This window comes from Tamandua tetradactyla, chromosome 3 (genome assembly GCF_023851605.1).
Source record: "Tamandua tetradactyla isolate mTamTet1 chromosome 3, mTamTet1.pri, whole genome shotgun sequence".
NCBI lineage: Eukaryota > Metazoa > Chordata > Mammalia > Pilosa > Myrmecophagidae > Tamandua > Tamandua tetradactyla.
Window position 1 is genome coordinate 28,217,292 of NC_135329.1, and position 16,132 is coordinate 28,233,423.

General features: G+C 39.7%; 1 pseudogene; it reads left to right on the forward strand.

Annotated features, from left to right (window-relative positions):
• The first annotated feature begins 11,977 nt into the window (after positions 1–11,977).
• Positions 11,978–15,285, forward strand: LOC143675519 (kelch-like protein 12; annotated as a pseudogene).
• The last annotated feature ends 847 nt before the right edge of the window (positions 15,286–16,132 follow it).

Sequence of the window (16,132 nt, forward strand, 5' to 3'; positions counted from 1 at the left end):
TTACATAAAAAAACAACACGAGGAGGACAACTGATAGTGAACCAGGAAGTCAGCACCCAAGACAGCCATTCATTCTTCAATCTCTCTCTCTCTCACTTCCACATCTGCATCTGTCCCCAAGACTCTTTCGTTCCATCTCTGTAACAGACTTTCTTTGCTTCCTAAGCAATTAGATATCCTGTGCTTCTTGGGGTGATAGAGAGATGGACTAGCCCTCTCTGAATCCCAATTCCAAATCCGCAGGGAAGATCATCTGTGTGGCCTAGCTATGTCAGGTGTCCATGTCTGGGGACAATGATTTTAGCCATGAGGGTGGGGGGTGGGCTGAATAGTACAAACATGGAAGGGGCAGGAATTCTGTTCTTAAAGATGGGGTATAATGGTGAGCTGAGCAGACATCCCACACATTTACTGAATCATGGTTTGTGACCAGTAATAAAACAGTACCTAATAAATGTTGTTGAACAAAAGGTAATTTATGATAGTGGAGCACCTGAATCAGTTTTTTAAGATTATTTTTTGTATTATAGCAGTTGCAGGCTTACAAAAAACAATGTAGAAAGTAAGAGTTCTCATCTATGCTCCCTCACACACATACAGTGTTCCCTGTTATTAACATGTTGTGTTAGTGTGGTACTGTGCTGGTTTGAAAGGATGTGTGTCCCTAGAAACATTTAGATGTTTTAATCTAAATCCTATTCCATAAAGGCAGAATAATCCCTATTCAGTACTGTATGTTTGAAACTGTAATCAGATCATCTTCCTGGAGACGTGATTTAATCAAGAGTGGTTGTTAAACTAGATTAGGTGATGACATGTCTCCACCCATTTGGGTGGGTCTTGATAAGTTTCTGGAGTTCTATAAAAGAGGAAACATTTTGGAGAATGAAAGAGGTTCAGAGAGAGCAGAGAATACTGCAGCACCATGAAGCAGAGAGTCCACCAGCCAGTGACCTTTGGAGATGAAGAAGGAAAATGCCTCCCGGGGAACTTCATGAAACTGGAAGCCAGGAGAAGAAGCTAGCAGATGATGCCATGTTCACCATGTGTCCTTCCAGATGAGAGAGGAATCCTGACTGTGTTCACCATGTGCCTTTCCAGATGAGAGAGAAACTCTGACTGTGCTCACGATGTTCCCTTTCACTTGAGAGAGAAACCCTGAACTTCATTGGCCTTCTTGAACCAAGGTATCTTTCCCTGGATGCCTGAGATTGGACATTTCTATAGACTTGTTTTATTTGGGACATTTTCTCAGCCTTAGAACTGTAAACTAGCAACTTATTAAATTCCCCTTTTTAAAAGCCATTCTGTTTCTGGTGTATCGCATTTCAGCAGCTAGCAAACTAGAACAGGTACCTTTGTAACAATTGATGAAACAATATTATTGCATCTTCCTATTAATGATAGTTCATAGTTTACCTTAGGGTTTGCTGTCTGTGTTATACAGTTCTTTGGGTTGTTGTTTATTATTTCTATTCTGGTAGCATATATGCAACCTAGAATTAATCATTTAACCACTTTCAAGTATACCATTCGGTGGTGTTTCTTACATTTACAATGTTGTGCTACCATCACCACCTTCCATTACCAAAACTTTTCCATCAACCCATACAGAAAGTCTGTACAGTTAAGCATTAACTCCCCATGTCCCACCCCACCTTCAGTAGCCTGTATTCTAACTGAATCAGGATTTTCAGAAATTAGAAAAGCTGGAGATGGAAAGAATAATATTTACCTTATAAAGGTCTTGGCCTTGAGCATTAGAGCTGCCTCGTCCTCTAATGCAGAATCCCCAGGGATTGATTGCCCCCCCTCCTTCCCAGCCCACTCTCACCCCCACATCCTCTGCTGTTGGATCAGGGAGCTAACAGGTGATTTTAAAATTATTATTGTTTAAAAAGTTGTGGGTTTACTGAACAATCAATCATGTATAAAATACATGATTCCCTTATACCGACCCCCCCCCCCACACACACACACCCCTTGCATTGCTGCGGAACACCTGAACACTTGTTACAATTGATAATAACATATTTTTATTAATTAAAGTCCATGGTTTAATTTAGGCTTTGCTGTTTGTGTAGTGCACCTCTGTGGCTTTTTAAATATATATATATACTATATATGCAATCAAACATTTTCCCTTTTAATCCCATTCAGATATATATTTCAGTGTTGTTGATTGCATTCACAAAGCTGAGTTACCACCGCCACCATCCATCACCAAAACATTTCTCTCATTCCAAATAAGAACCTTGTACATTCTAAGACTTAACTTCCAATTCCCTATCCTCCACTCTGCCCCCACTCTTGTCCCCTGGCAAGCTATATTCTAGATTCTGACTCTATGAGTTTGCTTATTCTAATTGTTTCAAAACAATGAGATCATACAATAATTGTCCTTTTGTGTCTGGCTTATTTCACTCAACGTAACGTCTTCCAAGGTTATCCGTGCTGTCGCATGAATTAGAACTTCATTCCTTTTTATGGCTAATCAATATTCTATTGTACGTATATATTCTATTTTACTTATCTTCATTCATGGGTTGATGAACACTTGGATTGCTTCCATCTTTTGGCAATTATGAATAATGCCTCTATGAACATTGGTGTGCATATATGTTTGAGTCCCTGCTTTCAATTCAAAATATCTAGTAGTTTGATTGCTGGGTCACATAGTAATTCTATACTTAGCTTTCTGAAGGACTGCCAGATTGTTTTCCACAGTGGTTGCACTATTTTAAATTGCCATCAGCAATGGCTGAGTATTCCTATTTCTCTGCATCCTCTCCAACACTTATTTTCTGTATTTTTTAATAGAAGCCATTCTAATGGGTATGAAATGATATCTCATTGTGGTTTTGATTTGCATTAACCTGATAGCTAATGATGTTAATCATCTTTTCATGTGCTTTCTGGCCATTTGTATATCTTCTTTGGAAAGATATCTGCTTGAGTCTTGTGCTCATTTTTTAATTGGGTTGTTTGTCTTTTTGTAGTTAAGTTGAAGGATTTCTTTATATATACTGGATATTAAACCTTTTGTGTATATGGTTTCCAAATATTTTCTCCCAATGTGTAGACTGTCATTTTACTTTCACAAGAAAGGCCTTTGAGACACAAAAGTTTTAATTTTGATGAGGTCCCTTTTTATCTACTCTTTTTCTTTTGTTGCTTATGCTTTGGGTGAAAACTTAAGAAACCATCATCCAATAAATGGACCTGAAGATGCTTTCCAACATTTTCTTCTAGAAGTTTGACAGTTATAACTCTTATATGGTCTTTGGTCCATTTTGAGTTGATTTTTGTATATGCTCTACGATAGGGTACTCCTTTTCTTTTTTTAACAAATGGAGATCCAGTTTTCCCCGCACCATTTGTTGAAGAGACTGTTCCTTCTCAATTTATTGGTCTTTGCTCTCTTATCAAAGTCAGTTGAGCCTGAAAATATAGAGCTGTGCACCAGTAGCCATGTTTCTTGAAGACGATTGTATAATGATATAGCTTTCGCAATGTGACTGTGTGATTGTGAAAACCTTGTGTCTGATGCTCCTTTCATCTACGTTATCAATAGATGAGTAAAACATATGGATTAAAAATAAATAAATAATAGAGGGAAGAAATGTTAAAATAAATTTAATAGATTGAAATGCTAGTGATCAATGAAAGGGAGGGGTAAGGGGTATGGTATGTATTAATTTTTTTCTGTTTTCTTTTTATTTCTTTTTCTGAATTGATGCAAATGTTCTAAGAAATGATCATGATGATGAATATACAACTATGTGATGATATTGTGAGCTACTGATTATATAACAAGAATGGAATTAGCATATGGTAAGAATGTTTGTGTTTACATGTGGTTATGTTCCATGTTAACAGTTGACCATGTTACATCTAAATTCTGAGCTACTGAGCTGTTTGTACATAACCTGGTCATTCCCAGAAACTTCAGGTACTTATGTGACACCTGAGACTCAGAGTTAGAGTTCTGAAGCTATGAAATCAGCACTGCCCCATACAGGAACAGTTTAAAAAACTGAAAAAGGGATTAAACTTTGACTAGAAATATGGAACTGATCTGGATAGGGCTAAGATAAATCAGAATACAGGATAAAAAATGATATCGTCCATATTTTAAAATTTCAACTACTGTGTGAGGCCGAAGGGAGAGATGTTTATTTGATGCAAGATTTGTATTTTGGGCAGCACATTATGTAATTTAACTTATATGGTCATGTATAAGTACATGGAATCTTGAATAGGGCATGAGATCTTGTTAGTTTGTCCAGGTTAGTGTGATGCCCCAACATATCCCAGATTAATTTGGGCAGTGAATAAAGAAGTATTTGTGAAGGAAGAAATATTCTGCTTCACCATTTGGAGAATTTCTGATATTCTCACAGCAGTGGGGACAACGAAATCAATAGGCTAAGCCCTCAATCTTGGGGTTTGCCCCTATGAAACTTCTTCCTGCAAAGGATAGGCAAAGCCAACTTTAAATTATGCCTAAGAGTCACCCCCAGAGAACCCCTTTGTTGCTCAAATGTGGCTACTCTCTCTAAGCCAAGTCAGTAAGTGAACTCACTGCTCTCCCCTCTAGGTGGGACATGACTCCCAGGGGTGTAGATCATCCTGACAACATGAGACAGAACTCCTAGGATTCATTGGGACCTGGCATCATGGGATAGAGAAAGCCTTCTTAACCAAAAGAAGGAAAAGAGAAATGAGATAAAGTTTCAGTGGCTGAGAGATTTCAGAGTGGAGAGGTTAGCCTGGAGGTTATTCTTATGCATTATATAGATACCACTTTTTAGTTTATGGTTTACTGGAGTGGCTGGAGAGAAGTACCTGAAACTGAAAATGTTGAGCTGTGTTCCAGTAGGTTTGATTCTTGAAGACAATTGTATAATAATATAACTTTTACAATGTGACTGTGTGATTGTGAAAACCTTTAGTCTGATGCTTCTTTTATCCATGGCATGAATAGATAAGTAAAAAATATAGCGATAATAAATAAATAAATAATACAGGGGATAAGGAGTAAAATAATTTGTGAGATTGAAATATTAGTGGTCAATGAGGGTGAGTAAGGAATATGGGATGTAGGAATTTTTTCTTTTTATTTCTTTTTTCTGGAGTGATGCAAATGTTCTAAAAATGATCATGGTGATGAGTATACAATTATGTGATGATATTGTGAGCCATTAGTTATATACCATGCATGGACTGCATGTGTGTGAAGATTTGTCAATAAAAATGTTTTTAAAAATAAATTTTAAAAAAGTCAGTTGGCCATATATATATGAGAGTTTAGTTTTGCACTCCCAATTACATTCCATTGATTATAGTTCTGTCCTTGTGCCAGTAACATGATGTTTTGATTACTGGGGATTATTATTGGAGTAATAAGTTTTAAGATCAGGAAGTGGGAATCCTCCAACTGCATTACTGTTTTTCAAGATGGCATTAACTAATCAGTGTGCCTTATTCTTCCATATAAATTTGGTGACTGGTTTTTCCATTGCTTCAAAGAAGGCTGTTGGATATTTGATTGGGATTGCACTGAATCTAGAAATTGCTTTAGGTAGTATGACATTTTAGCAACATTAGTCTTTCAATCCATGAATGTGGAATTTCCTTCGATTTATTTGGGTCTTCCTTAATTTATTTTAGCAGTGCTTTGTAACTTTCTGTGTACAAGTCCTTTAAATCCTTGGTATTTCAGTTTGCTAATGCTGCAGGAATGCAATATACTAGAAATGGGTCATCTTTTATAATGAGGATTTATTAAGTTACAAGTTACAATTCTAAGGCCAAGAAAATGTCCAAATTAAGGCATCAACAGGAGGATACCTTCCCAGCATCTGGGACATCTCAGTCACATGGGAAGGCACATGGCTGACATCTGCTGGCCCTTCTCTCTAAGGTTATTGCTTTCAGCTTTGGGCTCCAGTGGCTCTCTCTGGGTGTTTCTCTGTGTGTATGTACCTCTCAACTCTCATGAAGGACTCCAGTAAAGGATTAAGACCCACCTTGTATTGAGTGGGTCACATCCCAATTGAAACAACCTAATCAAAAGGTCCCACCCACAATATTTCTGCCCCTCAGGTATGGATTAAAAAAAGCATGGCCTTTTCTGGGGTACATAACAGCTTCAAGACAGCGCACTTAGTTAGGTTTATTCCTAAATATTTGATTGCTTTAGTTACTATTGTGAATGGAATTTTTTCTTGATTTCTTCTTCCAATTGTTTATTGCTTGTGTACAGAAACACTACTGATTTTGGGGTGTTGATCTTGTACCCTGCCACTTTACTGAATTCATTTATTAGCTCTAATAGCTTTGTTGTGGATTTTTCTGGATTTTCTGTATATAGAATCACATCATTTGCAAATAGGGACTGTTTTACTTCTTCCTTTCCAATTTGGATGCCTTTTATTTGTTTTTCTTCCCTAATTACTCTGGCAAGAGCTTCCACTACAATGTTGGATAACAATGGGCATCCTTTTTTGCTCCTGATCTCAGCGGGAAAGCTTTCAGTCTTGCACCATTAAGTAGTACGTTAGCTATGGGCCTTTCATATGTGCCCTTTATCATGTTGAGGACGTTTCCTTCTATTCTTAGTGTTTCAAGTGTTTTTAATCAAGAAAGGATGCTGTATTTTGTCAAGCGCCATTTCTGTATCAATTAAGATGATCATGTGGCTTTTTTCCTTCATTCTGTTAATGGGTTGTAATATATTAATTGATTTTCTTATATTGAACCAATCTTGCATGCCAGGGAAAAATCCCACTTGATCATAGTGTATAATTCTTTTAATACACTGTTGGATTTGGTTTGCTAGCATTTTGTGGAGGCTTTTCATCTATATTCATAAGACATATTGGTCTGTAGTTTTCTTTTCCTGGGATATCTTTACCCAGCTTTGATTTAAGGGCTATGTTTGCCTCCTAGAGTGAGTTAGGAAGTGTTTCCACGTCTTCAATTTTTTTTGAAAAGTTTGAGCAGAATTGGTGTTTCCTTGGAATGCTTGGTGGAATTCCCCTGTGAACCATCTGATCCTGGGCTTGTTTTTTGGGAAGGCTCTTGACTACTGATTCAATCTCTTTACTAATGATTGGTTTGTTGAGATCTTCTATTTCTTCTTGAGTCAGTGTAGGTGGTTTATGTGTTCTAAGAATTTGTCCTTTTCATCTAAGTTATTTAATTGGCATACAGTTGTTCATAGTATCCTCATAGTCCTTTTTATTTCAGTGGGGACAGTAATAATGTCCCTCTCTTCATTTCTGATTTTCATTATTTTTATCCCTCTCCCTTTTTTTTTTTTTTTTTTTTGTCAGTTTGGCTAAAGGTTTGTTGATTGTATTGTTCTTTTCACAGAACCAACTTTTGGTTTTGTTGATTCCCTTTTGTTTGTTTTTTTTTGTTTGTTTGTCTTCTATTTCATTTATCTCTGCTCTAATCTTTGTTATTTCCTTCTTCCTGTTTACTTTGGGCTTAGTTTGCTCTTCTTTTTGTGTTCTTCCAGTTTTGAGGTTAAATCTCTGATTTCAAGTCTTTTCAACATTTAGAGCTATACATTTCCCTTTCAGCAGTGCCTTTGCTGCATCCCATAAATTTGAGTATTATGCAGGTTTGAAAGGATGTATGTCCCCTAGAAAAGCCCTGTTTTAATCTAAATCCCATTTCAAAAAGGCAGAATAATCCCTATTCAATACTGCATGTTTGAAACTGTAATCAGATCATCTCCCTGGAGATGTGATTTAATCAAGAGTGGTTGTTAAGCTGAATTAGGTGACAACATGTCTCCACCCATTTGGGTGGGTCTTGATTAGTTTCTGGAGTCCTACGAAAGAGGAAACATTTTGGAGAAAGAAAGAGTTTCAGAGACAGCAGAGAAGAATGACATAGCCACAAGAAGCAGAGAGCCCACAAGCCAGTTTCCTTTGGAGGTGAAGAAGGAAAACGCCTCCCAGGGAGCTTCATGAAACAGGAAGCCAGGAGAGAAAGCTAGCAGATGATGGCTTGCTTACCAGATACCCTTCCAGTTGAGAGAGAAACTGTGACTGTGTCCGCCATGTGCCTTTCCAGAATGAGAAAGAAACCCTGAACATCATCGGCCTTCTTAAACCAAGGTATCTTTCCCTGGATGGATAACTTTGATTGGACATTTCTATAGACATGTTTTAATCAGGACATTTTCTTGGCCTTAGAACTATAAAATAGCAACTTATTTAGTTCCCCTTTTTAAAGGCCATTCTGTTTCTGGTATTTTGCATTCCAGCAGCTAGCAAACTAGAATAGGTATGTTGTATTTTCATTTTCAATACCCTCAAGATATTTTCTAATTTTGCTTGATTTCCTCCTTAACATAGTAGTTTAAGAGTATGTTGCTTAATTTTCACATACTGTGAATTTTCCATTTTTCCCTCTGTTACTGATTTCTAGCTTCATTCCATTGTGGTTGGAGAATATATGTTGTATGACTTCAATATTTTTTAATTCACTGAAACTTGTTTTGTGAACTGACAAATGATCTATCCTGGAGAATGATCCATGTGCACTCGGGAAACATGTATATTCTGTTTACATTGAGTGCAGTGTTCTACATATGTCTGTTAGGTCTAGTTGGTTTAGTGCATCATTCAAGTCCTGTACTGCCTTATTAACCTTCTGGCTATATATTCCACCATTTTTGAGAGTGGTGTGTTAAACTCTCCTACTGTTAATATGGAACTGCCAATTGTTCTCTTCAAATTTGTCACTATTGCTTCATATATTTTTGGGCTTTACTGTTAGGTGCATATATATTTATCATTGTTAAATCTTCCTATTGTGCTGTTCTCTGTATCAGTATATGATGACCATCTTTGTCCCTTGTAAATGTTTTTTACTTAAAGTCTATTTTATCTGATAGTTCTATTCCAGCTCTCTTTGCTTACTACTTGTATGCTATTTTTTTCCATGTTTTCACCCTCAACCTACTTGTATCTTTGACTTTGAGTCTCCTGCAGATAGCATATAGTTGGGTTATGCTTTTTTTGTCATTCTGCCAATCTCTGACTTTTGACTAGAGAGTTTAATCCATTTACATTTAAAGTCACTGTTGATAATGCAGGACTTTCTTCTGCCACTTTGTTATTTAGCCTTTCTAAGTCTTATACCTTTCTTGTCCCTCACTTCTAATGCCTACTTTTATTTCTATTTGTTTTGTGTATGTGTATGTTGTAGCATATTGAGTTCCCTCTAACATCTATCTGGATATATATTTCATTTATTTTACTTGTGGTTACCATGGGGTTAAAATTTAACATCTTAAACATATAAAAATCATATTTGGTTTGATATCAACTTAACTTTTCCTATACGCCTCTGTCCCCCACCACTACTTTTTTTTTTTGTACTTGTTACCACTTATACCTTTTGTACATTGTATGACCAAAAACCTAGAGTTATCATTATTTTTATGCATTTGCTTTTTCGTACATATAGGAAGTAAGAACTGGAGTTAACTACCAAACAATACAATAGTACTGGAATTTATAATTACCCAAATGGTGACTTTTACCACAGATCTTTATTTCCTTATGCCACTTTGAACCACTGTCTAGTGACTTTTCCTTTCAGGATGAAGAGCTCCCTTTAGCATTGCTTACAGGGTAGGTCTAGTGGCGATGAACTTCTTCAGTTCCTGTTTACCTAAGAATACCCTAATCTCTCCTTTTTCTTCTTTTTTTTTTTTGTATGTTGTATGGTGGGGGGCATATTTTATTCATTTTCCATGTGATTATCCCATTATTGCAGCACCATTTGTTTAATTTTGGGGGGATGGGGGCATGGGCCAGGAATTGAACCTGGGTCTCCCTCATGGCAGGTGAGAATTCTGCCACTGAACTACCCTTGCACTACCCCCTCTCCTTTGTCTTTGAAGAGAGTCTCATCAGATATAAAACTTTTGGTTTGCAGTTGTTTATCTGCAGTCCTTTAAGTATTTCAGCCCACTGCCTTCTTGCCTCCTTGGCTTCTGAGCAGAAATTGGCACTCAGTCTAGTTGACCTCCCCTGTATGTAATACATTGCTTTTCTCTTCCAGCTTTCAGAACTGTCTTCTTGTCCTTTGCATTTGATAGTGTAATCAGTGTATGGCAGGGTATATTTTTCTTCATGTTTATCTGTTTGGTGTTCTCTCAGCTTCTTGGATGTACATATTCATGACTTTAACTAATTTTGGAAGTTCTTTGTCATTTCTTTGACTATTCCTTCTGCCCCTTTCTCTCTTTCTTTTCCTTCTAGGACTCCCCTCCCCCCAATAATGCATATCCTGATGTGTTTGATTGATGGTGTCCCATACCTGTCTTAGGCTAATTTCACTTTTAATATTTCTTTCTTCTATCGGCTCCTCAGTCTGAATCATTTAAAGTGTATTGTCTTCAAGTTCAATGATTCTTTCTTCTGCCCACTCCAATCTGCTCCTGAAACAGTCCTGGGCATTTTTCATTCAGTTATTTTGGTCTTCAACTCCAGTAGTTCCTTTGGTTCCTTTCAAAAATTCCTATCTCTTTAATAAGATTCTCATTTTGCTCATTTATTGCTTTCCTGGTTTCCCTTAAATCTCCTTATGTATTTCATCTCCTTATATATTTTTAAGATTATTTTTTAAAAGGCTTTGTTTGGTATGTCCACATTCTCACCTTCTTTATCAGTGTTTTCTGTATTTTTATCCTTTCCTTTGGATAGGCCATCATTTTGTGTTGGCTTTTTTTTCTGTCTTGCATTCTTTTGTTGCACAGTGTACATGTTAATATTTAAAAATTTCAACCCTGGTATTTACTTATTGAGATATCTTCTTCTTGGTTTTGTAACCAGCTGGTGATAAGACAGAGCTTTCTCTTTTGACCATCAGCCCTCCTGTTCAGGAAGATCTACCCAAGACAAATGCACTGTTCAGGGTCTTCCATGTCTTCTGGGTCTATGTCTTGTTATGGGCTTTGCTTGCTAATTGTTTTGGAGTTCTCCTGTTTATAGGATCTTGGTTGTCTCCTCTATTTCCCAGGAGTCAGACATCCCTCTCCTGGGTACTTGATACCAACAAGACTCTGCCCCAGACTGTCTGCCTGTGGAGATCCAGGGCCCAGAATTCCCCTCCAAATTGACAACATGTCCTTCTATATTGACAGCAGGTCACTGCACATAATAGCCTATATGATTGGAGCAGAAACTAAAGGTCATCAGACCTCCACAGGGGAAAAGAATGTACAAATGGTTTCGTAAACAAGGCATTGAAACTCCCCCTCCCCTGAGCACTGCTGATACAAATCTCCAAACCCCTGTGTCAAGAGACCCTGCTGAAACTCTGTTGTCACATCCTATGCAATTTCTTTGTCCTGAACTCTTATAAGCCACCCTCTGACACTCCCTGCCCTTTGTGGAATGCTGACTTCCATTTCCCAAATGGCAGCCATCAGGAAAAATCCTCTCTTGTTCATAAAGTTCTACTTGACGTCTAAGTCTGTGCCTGTCAATTTCTTTGGTCTTTGAGCTGCCCTGATCCAAGCCCTCCAAGAGCTGGGTCATTGGAGAATGTGCTCTGTAGTTTTTACCTTCCTTTCATTGTCTCGTGCTACTTTTGCCTGAAGGGCAAATTCTGAGAGCATGGTTACTCTGGAGAGGCTTTACCCAAGTCAGTCTTTCCCAACCAAAATAGGGTCAGAGACCCAGAATTGGGCACAGAACTGGCTCCAAAGTGCCCTGGGGAGGGTATCAGAAAGCGTGCCGAAAGTTTCTCCGATGATTTCTCAAAGCTGAGTTTTCCTAGCTTCCCAGCAAATGCAGCCTTTCAGCTGTCACCTGCAACCCCTAAGGAAGCCCTGCACCACCACCTCCCCCTCTGTCTGGGGAGGCCGAAGCAAGAGCTGCCCACAGAGCCAGGACCTGGTAATCTGAATTCACTAATCAAAAGCTATGATTGGTGATTGGCCATGACCACCTCTGTTCTTGGGTCAGAGTATTTTCATGCCCCTTTCTGTCACAGCAGCTAGCCAAGGACTGGACCTTGAGGCTGCCTGCCATGAGAGTGGGGGATGGGCACCAGTAACCTCTGTGAGGAGAAAGCAATTTGCAGTTCTTTAGTATAATTTATCTGCCTCTTCCCTCCCACCCCTTCACTGCATGCTGTGCCGTGTTATTCTGGCCTCTGGAGTTTCGAAATAGTTGTTTCAGACAGTTCCTGCCTGTCTAATAATTGTCTTGGTGGGTAGACAGAGCTCTCATCTCTGCTGTCTTCCTTGGAAGTTTGACTAACACATGATGTTTTGAATATAAGATTTCAGAGGGTCTGAGGGCTGGGAAAAGAGGGGGCCACCGGCCCCATAGTCAAGGCTCTGCTCCCCAGCCTTCCAGGGAGGTCTCTGCCCTCTCCTCTGTGTGCAGGAAATGCTGAAGCCAGAGATCTGGAATCCACACTCTAGGGAGGCTTTGGCCAGTGCTCTCCTTCCTTGAGCCACCCATAAAATGTCTTGTCCCAGCAAAGCAGGAGAGAAAGGAGGTAGAGGATGATTTATTCTATCTAATGGAATTTAGATTTGAGGAGAAGTAGGGACAAAACCAGAAAGGTAGCTTAAAAAAGAGGGGTGATGTAGAGAGAAATATATACAACTCTCACCACAATGGTTAACAAAATTCCATAGTAATTTTTGCTCAGCCTCCTTCATATTTTAGGATCTACCTAATTTTTCTGAAAGTTTAAAACCAATTTAGATCAATGAATAGGCCAAATTCAAGCAAAGTAATCACAAAGCCATATACACCCATTAAAAATCAGTTAGTAATCATGTCTCACTGCTGTGGTGAAGGGAACACGGTGACTGCACCAGAGCCTCCGAGTTGGGGCCGCGTTAGTGGAGGTGGGGCACCTCAGGAGCCAACTGCTACCTGGTGCCCCACCCCACTCCCACAGAACCCGGAAAAGCCATACCCTCAGTGATGTGACATTGAGAGTGGAGCAGAAAGACTTCCCTGCTCATTGGATTGTGCTGGCTACCTGCAGCAATTACTTCTGTGCCATGATCACTAGTGAACTTTCAGAAAAGGGGAAACCTGTGTTGAAATCTGTTCTAGTTTGCTAGCTGCGGGACTGTGATACAGCAGAAACGGAATGGCTTTTAAATGGAGGAATTTATTAAGTTGCAAGTTTACAGTTCTAAAGCCCAATTAAAGCAAGTCTATAAAACTGTCCAGATTAAAGCACCAACAAGAGGTTACTCTCACTCAAGAAAAGCTGATGATGTTCAGGGTTTCTGTCTCAACTGGAAAGGCACATGGAGAACATGGCGATGTCTTCTAGCTTTCTCTCCAGGCGTCCTGTTTCTTGAAGCTCTCCCAGGGGCATTTTCCTTCTTCATCTCCAAAGGTCTCTGGTTGCGTGAGCTCTCATGGCTCTCTTGTGACTCTGTGTCCCTCTCCAAAATGTTTCCACTTTTATAGGATTCCAGCCAGCTAATCAAGACCCACCTGGAATGGGTGGAGTCACATCACCTTCTAATCAAAGGTTGACACCCACAATTGGGTATGTCACGTCTCCATGGAGATAACCTAATCAGCTTTCCAATTTACAGTACTGAAAAGGGATTAAAAGAAACAGCTGTCTCCACGAGATGGATCAGGATTAAAACTTTTCTAGAGTACATAATGCTTTCAAACCCACACAATATCCAAGGTTTAACTGCCTCTACCATGGAAATTCTGTTGGACTTTGTGTACACAGAAACAGTACATGTGACAGTGCGTGTGAATTGTTCCCCGCAGCCTGTTTGCTTCAGCTCAAAGTTGTTGAGCAGCCTTCCTCTGAGACTGTATAGAGAAAATTTTGAGATCCATTTGAACACCTGGCAAGTATCCTGAAGTTTCCACTGCCTGTGTTTGTCCTAGGTCTGAAGCAAGCCTGCTGCGAGTTCTTAAAAAGTCACTTGGACCCTTTTAATTGTCTGGGTATCAGGGATTTTGCTGAAATTGACAATTGTGTTGAGCTGCTGCAAGCAGCTGAGGTTTTTAGCCAGAAGCATTTTCTTGAAGTGGTACAGCATGAAGAATTCATTCTTCTAAGCCAAGGACAGTTGGAAAAGCTAATCAAGTGTGATGAAATTCAGGTGGATTCTGAAAAGTCAGTCCTTGAGGCTGTCATCAACTGGATGAAGCCTGCTGAAAAGGAGTGAGAAGAATCCTTGCCTGGCCTGCTGCAATATATCCAAATGCCACTGCTTACCCCCAGACACATCACAGATATAATAGACACTGAGCTTTTCATCTGCTGAAGTTTACAATGCAGGAACCTAGTTGATGAGGCAAAGAAGTTTCACCTGAGGCCTGAACTGCAGAGTCAGATGCAGGGACCCAAGACAAGGGCTCATCTAAGAGCCAATGAGGTGCTTCTAGTAGTTGGGGGCTTTGGAAGTTAGCAGTCCCCCATTGACATGGTAGAGAAATATGACATCAAAACTCAGGAGTGGAGCTTTTTGCCAAGTACTGCTTGAAAGAGGCAGTATGTAACCTCAGCGTCCCTACATGACTGATCTACATAATTAGAGGCTATCATGGCTGTTCTCACCTTGGTTCAGTAGAATGTCTAGACTACACACAGATGAGGATGGGGCTTGGTATTCTGTGGCCCCTATGACTGTCTGATGAAGCCTTGCTGGAGCTCCCACCCTGGGAGATATGATCTATGTATCTAGAGGCTTTGATGGAAGCAGGAGTCATACCAGCATGGAGCAATATGATCCAAACATTGACCAATAGAACATGCGGGGAGATATGCAGATAGCCTGGGAAGGTGCTGGACTTGTAGTGGCCAGTGGAGTGATCTAATGGCTTGGAGGATACAATGGCTTAAATATTTTAAATTCAATTGAGAAGTATGATCCCCATACAGGACACTGGACTAATCTTACACCAATGGCCACCAAGCACTCTGGTGCAGGAGTAATCCTACTGAATGACTGATCATATTTATGTGGTGGGGGGATTTGATGGTACATCCCACCTTCCTTCCATCAAAGCATACAACATTCGCACAGATTCCTGGACAACTGTCGCTAGTTTGACCACCCCACAATGCTATATAGGGGTCACAGTGCTGCAGGGGAGACTCTGTGCAATTGCAGGATAGGATGGGAATTCTGTGCTGAGTAGCATTGAATGCTATGGCCCTATCATCAACAGCTTGGCAGTAGTGACATCCATGGGAACCCAGCACTGTGATGCCGGTGTGGGTGTCTTGCGAGAGAAGTGACCGTTGTTGGCACCATCCAGAGCTAGTGGCCAGTTCGAGGGACAATTTTTGGGGGAGAATCAAGGATCCTTTCCAGAATTTCTGTTTCTTACTATGTGCACAGGGTAATTACAAGCACTGGTGTGGTGATGATTGTACTTATTTGACACATTCTCTCCCTCGCATGATAGTTGTCCTTGAGAAGGGTGAGCAACAGACACTCAAGGAAGGAGAATGCACATTGAATGGGTGTGAGAGACTATGATCATCCCTCCTCCATGGGGAGACCTTGTCTTGTCATTTCTAACTTACCATGAGCTTGAGAGAACATGTCTATGTGTGTGTGTATCTCTGTGTGTGTATCCTCATATTTTGCAGAGAACTAAGGTGAATATGACCTACTAAATGCATGCAGTATTCAGCCTAGATGACTGGAAGGATACCAACTGCAATAAGCCTGGAAAAAAACAAGTTTTCCCCCTCACCCCTCACGAAAGAAATATATTTTCTAGACTACAGGTAGCTAGGGACAATATAGCTCCATACCGGAGGGAAAAACGGGGTGAGCCCTATGAGAACGGTGGAGAGCATTGGGGAGAAATTCATCTGACATGCCTTTAGTGGGACGGGGTTGGTATGTCAGAGCACAGTGTAGAGAGAGTAAAGTAAACCGAACTTGATGGGATGTGAGTGAGCCTAGAAACCACTGAAGTACAACATGGAAGACCGAGAATGTGCATTATTTGAAGAATCTTTTTATTTCCCCCAAGTCTTTCTAAAATAGGAAGTTGTAACTGGAAACTGTCCAAGAGAATAACAGAGTAAATAAATGCTGGGAAGAGAGAAAATAGCTAAACGTTGAGGACTC